The sequence below is a fragment of the Choloepus didactylus genome, chromosome 1 (assembly GCF_015220235.1).
Source record: "Choloepus didactylus isolate mChoDid1 chromosome 1, mChoDid1.pri, whole genome shotgun sequence".
Taxonomy (NCBI): Eukaryota; Metazoa; Chordata; class Mammalia; order Pilosa; family Megalonychidae; genus Choloepus; species Choloepus didactylus.
Window position 1 is genome coordinate 148,509,401 of NC_051307.1, and position 12,994 is coordinate 148,522,394.

The 12,994-nt window shown below is 36.6% G+C and overlaps 1 pseudogene; it reads right to left on the reverse strand.

Annotated features, from left to right (window-relative positions):
* Positions 1-7,471: 7,471 nt before the first annotated feature.
* Positions 7,472-8,530, reverse strand: LOC119527524 (annotated as a pseudogene).
* Between the last annotated feature and the right edge of the window lie 4,464 nt (positions 8,531-12,994).

The following is a 12,994-nucleotide window of genomic DNA, read 5'->3' on the forward strand; positions in this document are numbered from 1 at the left end:
TCTTACCTTTTAAGTATTTTCTTTCAGCACTTTAAGCATTGCCTCCCACTGCCTTCTTACCTCCATGGTTTCTGATGCAAAATTGGCACTTAATCTTACTGGGACTCTTGCAGCTTTCAGAACTTTCTCCTTGCCCTCGGTAGTGGACAGTTTGATTACTATGTGTCTGGGCCTTGTTCTCTTCAATTTTATCCTCTTTGGCTTCATTGGTCTTCTTAAATGTGTATATTCATGTCTTTTGTAAAATTTGGAAAGTTTTCTATCATTATTTCTTTGAATACTTCTTTTGATCCTTTCTCTTTTTCTTCTCCTTCTGGGACTCTGATATTGCATGTACTACTATGCTTGATGGTATCCAATAGGTCACTTGGGCTCTGTTCATTCTTTGTTATTCTTTTTTTCTTTCTTTTTCTCAGCCAGAAATCATTTCCATTATCTTGTCTTTGATTGCACTGGTTGTTTCTTCTTCCAGTTCCAATCTGCTGTTGGAACCCTCTGTGCCAGTTTGAAGTGGTTATGTACCCCAGGAAAGACTATGTGCTTTAATGCAATCTTGTGGGGGCAGACTTACTGTGGATGGGGCCTTTTGACTAGGTTGTTTCCATGGAAATGTGACCCATCCAACTGTGGGTGAGACCTTTTGATTAGATTATTTCCATAGAGGTGTGACCCCACCCATTCAGGGTGGGTCTTAATAGATCACTGGATTCCTTAAGAGGGCTGAGAGCCCACACAGATCCAGATGCTTGGAGAAGCAGACAGAAAGGCATTTGGAGATGTTAAGCTAAGGGATGAAGCCCAGAGTTTGCCCCAGAGAAGCTAGGAGAGGTCCCCCAGATGCTTAGAGAGAAACACCCTGGGAGAAGAAGAAAGGATGAACAGGAGCTGAGATAGAGAAGTTAAGAGAGACAGAAGCCCAGAGACGTTTTGGAAAAAGTCATTTTGAAACCAGAACCTGGGAGCAAAGAACGAGCGGATGCCAGCCATGTTTCTTCCCAGCTAACAGAGGTGCTCCAGATGCCATTGGCCTTTCTTTAGTGAAGTTATCCTCTTCTTGATGCCTTAATTTGGACACATTTATGACCTTAGAACTGTAAATTTGTAACCTAATGAATCCCCTTTATAAAAGCCAATCCATTTCCGGTATTTTGCATAACAGAAGCTTTAGCAAACTGGAACACCCTCTTGCAATTTTTCATTTCAGTTTTTGTGGTCTTCAACTCTAGTATTTCTGTTTGGTTCCTTTTAAACATATCTATCTCTTTATTTATAATAAATAAATATATTTATTTATATTGATCACACATTTTTTTTTTTCTGATATCCTTTAGTTCTTTCTCTGTGTTTTCCTTTATGACTTTGTAAATATTGAGGATCAATTTTTTAAAGTCTTTGCCTGGTATGTCCAAAGTCTGGTTCCTCTCGTAGATGGTCTCTTAATTTTTATCTTGTTCTTATTGAAGTGCCATCATTTCCTGTTTATTTGTCTTGTGATCTTTTGCTGCACACTGCCCATTTTAATATTCTAATGTGGTAAGTCTGGGATTTAGTCCCTGAATTGTCTCTTCCTTAAGTTTGAAACCATCTTGGGATAGAACAGAGATTTCCTTGAGTGCCAGGAGCTAAAAAACCAACAAACCAATGCAAAAAATACACCTTTCACAGTACTTGCAAATTGTTTCTGCACTAGCTGGTGCTCTGTTTCAGGGTTTATCCCTCCTATAAGATTGACCTGAGGCAAAAGTGTGGTGCAGTGTACTCTCCATTTTTTATGAGCCTGTTTCTTGTCCTGTGCTCATGCTTGTGGGCCACAAGAATTCCCCTGTTTGCAGGAATTCAAATCTGCCCTCTATGCCCTCTGAAATAGATTTTCATCCCTCCTGGGTGCCTTATTATATGTGTTAAAGCTGGCAATCTTTTGCCCTAGGCAACTTTGACTTAATTTTTTCTTATACTACCTTTGCTGTCTACACACGGCTTCTGCCTGCTGTGCAAGATCTGGGAGGATGAGCCTGAGATGAGTTTCTAGGTTCAGTCTTTTAGGCTGCCACTTAATAGATTGGTACCTACACACATGCACCCCAGTATGTTCATAGGAATTATTCTGCCATCCAGAACAGGGCCAGGGACCTAGATGGGAGCACAGGCTGGCTTCGCAATGTGCCTGGGAAGGGGAGGAGGGCCCAGCAAGGGAGCTGTGAGCATCTCCTACCATTTATAAAGCTGTGTTGTCTTGATTTGGCACTCACCTAATTACTATAACCTTTTGTCTCCCAGAGTTTTGAGGAAGATGACTGTCAGTTTTGCTGGTTGTTCAAAGATTTTGTGGTGGAATGTCACCCTGGGGAACCTTACATTGCCATCTTGGTTGACCAGACTCCCAGTCCCAAGTTTGAAGGATGGATGGGTCTTATAAGTTCCTTGTATCACCTCCATTAAGAACCCTTTTTATAAGAATTGAGCCATAACTAGTTGCAAGGGAGCCTGGTAGTCTCTATCTGGGCAGGAATTCTCCCTGCTAATACTTTGTGGGATGGATGCTATTCAACTATTAAAATAATAGAAGAAGGTATGGATACTGAGGGATATTTCATTCTTAACTAAATCTACATGATTCCTCATTTCTCCAAAGATCTTAATATGTGGTTTGGCTAATTTAAACTTAATTTTACTTAAAAAAATGTTTTTTCTCTCAAGATATGTTGGAACAAACTGCCTCAGTAATCAAAGTTTCCTCCATCTCCTGAGAGTTGGAGGTACCATAGAGGTGATTTACAATTCTTTTATATTATGATGAGGGCATAGTGAGGAGAACTGTGTGATCCAAATTTCCTTTGCTAATTCATGTCAGAGCTGAGACAAAATTTAGGGCTACTTTAAATATAAAATTTAAGCCCATTTCTGAATTAATTTATAAAAAGCAGTTAAAATACAAAATTATAAAAAATACATTCATACCTTAAATATGTTCTTTTATTTTATCTTAAAACATGCATGTGGGGAAAAGCCATTTTTGTTTATAGAATGGATATAGAATTGGAGGTCCCCAGCATCTTTCTTGAGTCAGTCTCAATCCTTTTGGATTATCTATAATTTCTGGCTTCTTTTTCTTTGAACTAAAGTATGAAATTAAAAATTTTTTTTTGAATTTATCTTAACTCTGTGTTCTTCTGTATTAAATTTTTTTTATCTTGCCTTACGTTTATTTTGAATATATCTAAATCTACATTTTTCCCAGCCTTTGACCATCATCTAGACTTTTGAAAGTATTCAACTTTCATGGAAACAAGAGTAGTCTTTCTTTCTGTACTCAAATCCCCCTAAGTTATAAAATACTTATTTAAATTACATAAGTTCAGTAACAAGATCAGTTGAAATAAACATATTGAGTACAGACATAAGTGCCTTATAAAACACAAGTCAACCACGAAGAGACATGTGAGGGTGTACTAAAGAGGTGTTTACAATTTCTGGTCTATGTGCTGCATGCATCAATAAATACACTTTATGGAGGGGATAGAGAGCTCTTTAGGGGGCTTTTATGCAACTAAACATCTACCCCAAACTAATCCTTACCTGATTTCTCATATTTTAAAGTTTGCCACTCCTTTCCCTTGTTTTAATTGTCATTCTTTTAATATTCTTCAACCATTAACAACTAAGATCCTAATATAGAGAACACTCTGTTAGAAACTGTGTTATCCCAGAATTCTAAGATATGGTCCCTATCCTCAAAGGACTTGAATATGACAGAGAAGAAACAACTCTATGTTCTGAAGGCCTGGGGAAAATCAAGGAGAATTCAGTGTTTAGACAAAGATTTTTACCAATCTTTTCCATATTCTTTCCATTCTGAGAAAAATTAATATGGTACATAATGCAATTGATTCTGTATGCCAATAATGGGAATAAATCAATAAAGGTGCTATAACAAATATTAAAATTATCTAAAAAGCAAACTTTTATACATACACATGTTCTTCATAGCACTGGAAGCAGTTTTAAATTTTCAACTGTGTGTCATAAGACCTTGAGAATCTTCACTTTAAGTCTCTTACATAGAATCAAGGGCACTTGATCAGGAGATTTTATAGTGGAGCAGAATTTGTGGACTCTGAAGATGTAAACATCCCTTTTAAATACATCAGAATCACTTATGATTATATTAATACATCATTGGTTAAGAGAAACAAACATATAGAGCATGGACTATTAGGTAACCATTAAGATATTTCTGATGAAGGATTTAAAAAATAATACTGAAAACTTCTGGATAGAACTTTTGGTGTAAAACCATGAAATAAAACTATTATAAATAAAGCTATTATGTAATCATAGCTATATCAAAAATCATATAAAACCTTGGAAGGATATATAAGAAAAGATTATCAGTCATTTAATTCATACTTGCTAGTTATCAATAAAAATAATTGTTTTTTACAAGTATTACATGTATTTCAGATTTCCCTAATCTACCTTTTAACAGAAGGTATATTTTTTAATCTACACAGCAATTTACAAATTCATAGAATTTTTAATTGTTCTCAGGTCTTAGTAAGGATGAATTTCAGGTTCAAGTAGCTTTAGACTGTGGGTGGTTCACCCATAACAAAGTTTATTGGTCCATGGAAATATTTCCTGTCCCTATTGTTTATCTGTTTCCCAAATGCAAAATGTATTAGTGACTGGATCATCTGTCACAGGCATAGGCAATATCAAATTCCCTTGTTCTATTAAGTGGCTTGTCCTAAATTTATGTACTTAAGAATTAATGTAGCTGGTGAACTGTGTTCTGAAAAAGTAAGACATTAGCAGATCAAAATCTAAATGAAAGCTCTATTTCCCTATAGATAACATAACTAAAATTTTAGTTTATAGGATATAACATGTTCTTTCAAATAAATGATAAATGAAGACTTGATCACATGATAGCTATCAACTTAATTCATTCCAGATAATCAAAAGTCCATTTTAGCTACTTATTCTGTAAAGGTTAAATAACATTTTTGTATTCGAGTTTGTTAGGGAAGTTTGTAGTAAGGGTAATAGAATTCATAAAAATGGATAAAAGAAAATGTAACTAGTAATAGGTTGCCCAAGTGTTGATTAGGTAAGCAAAAAATAAAAAATTACTATCACCAATTTGTTTATTGCATATAGTCTAGTTCCTGTGCTTCACCTACATTTTTCTTTCCTGACTTTTGTTAGAAAAGGTCAGATTTTGAGTAATTGGCTGAAAGTATAATTAAACCTAATTAACAAGTAATGCCAGTAAGACTGCACAATTATAGAAATGATTTTTACAATGATAAACTATAGGAGAAAGTTACAGTATTGCAGCTCCTAAAATACATTTTCCCTAAGCTGTATTTAAATTCCTTCCATAGTATAGAGTCAGGAACAGATGTGAAATTATATATATTTGACAATAAGGTTTTTGAAAATTGGTGTTTTTCTCTCCAATTAACCCAATCTGTGGATCCCTATCAAATTTAAATGGATAAAGAAATTAATTTTATAATGACTCCCAGAAAATATAGGTTCTAATAGGAAAAATGAACTACCGAGAATAATAAAGTCGTAGTTATATTTTCCTTTACCCTTCTATCTGAAATCTTTATGGTCTTAGATTTTCAAAATCTTTAATGGAATGCCAACCAAATTACATTATAAAATACAAAGAATTATGAATATGCTAAGGAAATTAGGTGATAAAGTTATAATATGCTATTCTTTTTATTAGTTTTGATTCTTCACAGTGTTATATACATTAAGTATCTAAAATAAGGCTCTCCCCCCATATAAATGCTTTTCTTGCAAGAAATTCACTCATATATTCATTTTCTTGGGTTCCAACATACTCTGAATGCATGTCCTTTGCTAATTTTCATCAACCACACCCCTTCCACCAAAATAGATAAGTAGAAGCACAAAGAGGAGGTTTTCATGCCACAAGCTTCAATTTCATTTTGTTTTAGTGAATTTAACAATAACTGGTAGGAAGGATATGGAATTTGAGATGCTTTTGACAATTCTGCATGCCCAGGTTTGAGTAGTTAATGATAGCTATTTTAGGGAGATGTGGAAGAAATATTACCTATATTTTCTTTCTTACTAGTGTTTCATGCACATGACTTTCAAATGCTTAACCCTGTTGTCTCCTTCTGCTGTTCGTCTCTAACTTGATATCCACTAGAATCATGAAGTAACCCTCAGCATCTTTTTCCAAGATCTTGGCCAAAGGTTGTGCAAAAGAGCATCAGGCCTTGGGAGGTAGGGGCTAAAATCGATGCCCTGCTTACTTTTCAGACTGTGTTCCTAGTGTGTGAAGGCATGCATCCTAAAATAGGAGTATCTTTCATTTCGAATTTGTCAACTGGTGCCATTTGGGATCATGAGGCATGGTCTCTTTCTCTTTCTTTTTTTTCTTTCTCTCTTCCTGTTTTTCCTTTTGTAATTGTTCTTTTAGTTAATGGTCTCCAAGACCCTGTAACTCAGTAATTTTCAAATTCCCCCTTTCACTTACATCTAACCAATTTCCTCATTCCATTGATTTTCCTTCTTCAACATATTTCAAACCTGTTTTTTTTTTTTTAGTTTTTTTTTAAGGTGCAATTATTATGGTTTTATTTAAGAATGTACTGTTTCACAGCTTTCTGCTTGCTAAAATTTAAAAATTTCCTATCATGTCTGAAAAATTGTCGAACTGCTTTGTAAATAGTTATCTATTAGAGTCACATAAAGATCCAATTTATGTTGAATAGTCAGTAAAGGTGGACATGTTAATTCATTTTGCAATTGTAAGTCTGGGCTGAAGTTATACTCATGGATCAATAAATATTATATACTTATTTGTTAATGCTGGTAAAGTATTATAATGCTGTCTTGCTTTTACAGAGATGACATCACTTATCTTCAATCAATGGAGTATGTACACTTAAAGATTTTTCTGTAACAGGGAGAACTTGTGCTAAGTTGGTTACATTTTCTCACCCAGAGAAAGATTGGCAATACTAACTTCTTATCTGGTCCACAGAATACTCTGATGCATTCAGCCTAACTCAAATCTATGCATGTAAACAGAGATAGGGTCTATCGTAATCACAGTTAAAAACACATTTTATATACTAAATTCCTTTCAGTGATTTAAAAAAATTTCATGTAACAAAGCAAGACAACCTGATATGAAAGTGGTTAAAATAATTTTTGATTGTTGTCACTCACTAAGATCTGCATGAGGGCACTTGTGCCAGTTGCCACAGGTGCCCATGAGCAAATAAAACAATTGTATATATTAAAAATCCAAGATAAATGAATAGTGCTAAAAAAAGAAAAACAATTAAATTTTTAGTTGTATGGTTAACAGAAATGAGCAATATTTGATAAAATGGTCCCAACTGGCAAAGAGAAGAGTTTTTGTTTATAAATGACCATACAAAATCTGCCTTGGTGAAACTTCTCTTATGTAAGTTTACCTTTGGTCTCCTTCAACTCACTTCTTATGAACCAGATCATTATTCTTTGTGATGGCAGCTGCCACCCTTGTTCTTGGCCCTTGTTTGGTGAACGGTATCCAAACTTGAGGAACCCTGAATTCTCCCCCAGTATCTGGGTAATTTCCATTTCTATAGCAGTTCCCAAATGTTGTCTCTGGTTGGATCTTCTCCTCTGTCAGGGTGTCATTTTCTTTCAGTGCCAGCACAAGGCCAGGACCCCAGTTCCAGTGATAAAATTGGATTCTATGTTTAGACTTTTTGAGGTCTTGTTTATTATCAACATATCTGTAAAAGCAATTGCCACAAGGTCACGGCTGTGGGCTGTGGCCAGGCTGAGCTTCCTTACATGAGTGCTGGTCTCCAGAGCCTCTGCAAATTCCTTCAGGGTTGGAATTGGAATGTTCTTGATGTTGTTGAGGTTGACTTCTTGCAGGCTGGGATCATTGGCTTTCGTCGGCTGCAGACTTACTTCCACATATGTAGGATTAGGTGTTCCCTCAAACACTGGCTTGACCTTTTCCTCTTTTCCTCTCTGACCACATTTCTTACAGGCCCTTTGCTACTGTTAATGCTGATTGTTTCTTCATTAAATCTTGGATTGTTGAGCAAGTTGTGTACTCCAAGAACAGCTGCAAGGTTGCAGAGTTCAGTGTCAGAGGCACTAGCCAAAGCTTCTTCCAGTTCTGGGTTGAGGGTCACTTTTTCTTCTTTCCGAGTTTCTGTGGGCTTTTCTTTGGGGATAAAAACTCTTCCCTTCTTTTCTCCAATAAAGGGCACAAAGTCTTCTCTGTTCTTTTGTTCCAAAGCCTCCTTCTCCAGGTACATGAGTTGGTGCTCGTGGTCAAACCTGCCTGTGGTTGCTTTCTGTGTCTGGTTTTTCTGTCGGGATCCAGCGGGCAGCAGTGCATGCTCGGGATCTAGGTCATCAAGAATATTTTCCAGTGTTTCAGTTTTTCTTCTGAAAGGTTGCCAAGACGCTCCTCTTCATCAAAGTTCTTGTATTTCTCCAGCTCTTTTTGGAAAGAGAGAGCCATGGCTTCCTATATGCCTTTCTCGTGGACCGGGAACATTTAAATGGGCCAGCTTCCTGAGACTTCAGAGCATTGTGTGTCTGCCCATTCCAGAGCCGTGGTGCGGGCTGTCAGTCCGTGGTCCTGGAGAAAGCTAGGCCGGGTGAAAAGGGCAGCGATCAACAGCCAAACCTGTTTCTTCATGCCAATCCTACTAATAATTCCTATATTTAGGCCAATATAATCTATCACTTTACTATTGCAATGGACTTTTAATTTCATTCCATTTGGCAATCTCTGTTTCCTCTCAATTTAACCTTTTTCCATGAAAAATATCTTCCCTTATAAGTCCCTATAAGTCTTCTTATAGACATCCATGACTTTTACCTATACTTTTGACTAGACATCCTGATATCAGTCACTTTCACAACTTACCTAAAAGACATAGTAATTCTGAATGTTAGTTCTAATATAGAATGTGACGTAGAATGATTCTTTGCTTTTGCCTTGTTGTAGTTGTATCTTTGTTTAAAAGAATCTCCCTTTCCTGATTATCGTGTCTCCTGATTCTTTATTTTCCGTCAGTCACCTAGGACTGAAACTACTGAGACTTCGTAACTTGCCTAGGAGGCTTAGCTAGTAAATGATGAGGCCTAGACTCACACTTAGGCTTTTTTATTCTAAAATATATGACTTTACACAGTGTTTCTCAAACTTTTAAGGTGCATAGAAATCATCAAAGGCTGTTTCGGAATGCAAATTCTGATTCAGGGGTCTGGGGTGAGGCTGAGAGTCTACATTTCCAACAAGCTTCCGGATGATGCTCATGATGTTTTACGTGATGCCATGGTAGGAGTTGCTTGGGGATTATCATCAATCATTCTCTATGAATATAATACATTCCACTTACCCAGAGAAATACTACTTTGGCAAATATTCAGTTCAGTTCAACAAATATTTGTGGAGGATCAGTAGTTACAAGGGATACAGAGTTGAAATATTATCTATCCTTTGTCTTCAAAGAGATTGTTTAATAAAGAGGAAAAACCAAGAATAGAAACATGCCCTAATACAGGCAATAAATGACATATGTCAATAGAAAGACACAAAGTAGGAAGTGGTATGATATGCCAAGTACATCTAATTGAGGAGAAAGAGAAAACAGCTTCAAGGAGAATGTTGCAATTCGGAGATCATTGGAAGATAAATAGAACATCAAAAGAAACAAATAGCTGCCACAGAAGAAAAGATCATTCTAGACTGAAAAAAATGGTAGAACGTAGGCACAAAGGCAGGACACTGTGGAGCATTTGCAGGAAATACCCAGAAGTCCTGTTTGGCAAGGCTGTTAGGTGAGTAATATACACAAGAGTACAGGAAGGACACTTGGAAGAGGTTTTGGGAATAGAGAAGAGAGTTTAAGGGTTACCAGATGTGAACTTGGCCTACTTACGTTCCACATGGAAAAGATCAGTATGATACTCTGTTCAAGGTATTGCTTCAACATCTTAGGAATGTTTCTTAGATCAGCCTAGACTGGTCAACTTCCTTGAAGCTGTGTAGCCTTTTTTAGTACATCGTTCAACTCAGCAAACATTTACTGAGTGAATATTGAATTAATGAGTAAAATAAAATGTGTCATAAGCAGATGGTAGAATAAAGGTATGGACACTTATTCTGATTTAACAAATGGAGGCACGTAATTACTGGCCTACCTTTATCTTCCAAGGACTGCACGTGCCGTCTTGATTTTCTGCATGCAGTAAAAGGATCAGAGTTCTCGATTGTGTCCCTTCTCTCAAACTCCAAATAAAGTTATAACATAGCTGAAAAACTGGGTGCTTGCTAAGCATGTGTATGTTCAAACCATCTCAAATATATAAATATGCAATCTAATGAAAATACAATTTTTTTTTCTTTTTGACATAAAGAAAGCTTCTAGACAATCCATCTAGCCTCCCATTTATATTAGACTATTGTCCCTTAGCTTCTTCTTTATAAAACTCTGGAGTTGCCACTGTTGATAAAAATCAGGCACTTTGAGGACAGGCTAAACTTGCATATAATTGTGCCTAAGAGTCTCCCCTGAGTACCTCTGTTGTTCAGATGTGGCCCTCTCTCTCTTTCTAACTGAGCCACCTCGACAGGTGAACTTACTGCCCTCCCCACTACTTGGGACCCGACTCCCAGGGGTGTAAATCTCCCTGGCAACTCAGGATATGACTCCTGGGGATGAATCTGGACCTGGCATCGTGGGACTGAGAGTATCTTCTTGACCAAAAGGGGGATGCAAAATGAGATGAAATAGTTTCAGTGGCTGAGAGATTTCAAACGGAGTCGAGAGGTCACTCTGGTGGACATTCTTATTCACTATATAGATAACACCTCTTGGGTTTTAATGTATTGGAATAGCTAGAAGTAAATACCTGAAATTACCAAACTCCAACCCAGCAGTCTGGACTCCTGAAGATGATTATATAATAATGTAGATACAAGGGGTGACAGCATGATTGTGAAAACCTTGTGGATCACACTCCCTTTATCTAGTGTATGGATGGATGAGTAGAAAAATGGGGATAAAAACTAAATGACAAATAGGGTGGGATGGGGGGGGATGGTTTGGATGTTCTTTTTTCACTTTTATTTGTTATTCTTATTCTCTCTGATGTAAGGAAAATGTTCAGAAATAGATTGTGGTGATGAACGCATAACTATATGATCATACTGTGAACAGTTGATTGTATGCCATGGATGACTGTATGGTATGTGAATACATTTCAATAAAACTGAATTAAAAAAAAAATACAAGCAAAAAAAAAAAAAATCAGGCACTTTGAAGGATTCCCTTGCTGCCTGCTCTTAATATCTGATAAATTAATTGTAAATTCCTAGTATCAAGCTGATTCAATATTATAAATGTGTGTGCTAAATATATATGTGCTCTTTTTTACTGAGCAAAGGAAATTTCAAAAGGGAAACAACAATGCTTCAAACTATTCACAATAGTGATGCAAATGTGAACTGCATAAGCACCTTGGGAGGTAGTGGCCCAGGACTGGCCCTCATGGAGGCTGAGACACACAGAGCAGCAAAGTAACAAAGTAATGTACAGACTTTCTTCATAATAATTTATATCACTAAATGTTGCATTCCCATTTGAAGACCATTTAAGAATTAAATAGCTGTTTTAAGGAATTTATCTTCACCCACATACTTTATATTCATAGTTTCTTTGCTACTCTGGTGAAGTGTGTATTTATGAGTTCCCTCTGTATGTTTTTGATGTCTACAGTTACCACTAGGCAATGGAATGAGTCATATGTTATATCTGGGAAGAGCCAGGGATGGTTTTTATCTTCTTACAAGATATTTATTTGAGATCTTTACATTATATGAGCACACATTTGAAACTGATTTTAATGTTGTCCTTGAAAAATAATATACTTACATGTTAAACATTATCCCAGCAACTGGTTTTTATTAGTAAGGAAGCTGAATTTGAAACTTATGACCCAGGAATAACAGTGAAGAGGAAAAGAATCATTAAAAGACAGTTGTCCAATAATTCAACTTCTACTTACATACTCATTTTTTAAAATTTAATTTTATTGAGAATGTTCACATATCATACAATTATCCAAAGATCCAAAGTACACAATCAATTGCCCATGGTACCATCATACAGCTGAGCATCCATCACCACAATTAATTCTTTTTTCAATTTTTAGAACATATTCATTACTCCAGAAAAGAAATAAAGAGAAAAAAAGAAAAGTCAAATCCTCCCATACCCCTAGCCACCCACCCTCCATTATTGACTCATAATATTGGTATAGTATATTTGTTACTTTTGATGAAAGAATGTTAAAATACTGCTAACCATAGTACATAGTTTTCAATAGGTATATATTTTTGTCTATATACCCCTTGTGCTGGTTTGGATGTATTATGCCCCCCAAAACACCATTATGTTTGATGCAATCCTGTGGGGCAGACATTTTAGTGCTGATTAGATTGGAATCCTTTGAGTGTTTCCATGGAGATGTGACCCACCCAACTGTAGGTGATAACTCTGATGAGATAATTTCTATGGAGGCATGGCCATGCCCATTCAGCATGGGCCTTGATTAGTTTACTGGAGCACTGTATAAGCTCAGACAGAAGGAGCAAGCTTGCTACCGCCAAGAGGGACACTTTGAAGAATGCACAGAAGCTGAGAGAGTAGCTGCAGATTAGAGACAGTTTGAAGACAGCTCTTGAAAGTAGACTCTTGCTCCGGAGAAGCTAAGAGAGGACAAACACCCCAAGAACAACTAAGAGTGACATTTTTGAGGAACTGCAGCCTAGAGAGGAACGTCCTGGGATAAAGCTGTTTTGAAACCAGAACTTTGGAGCAGATGCCAGCCACATGCCTTCCCAGCTAACAGAGGTTTTCCGGATACCATTGGCCATCCTCCAGTTAATGTGCCACATTGTTGATGCCTTACC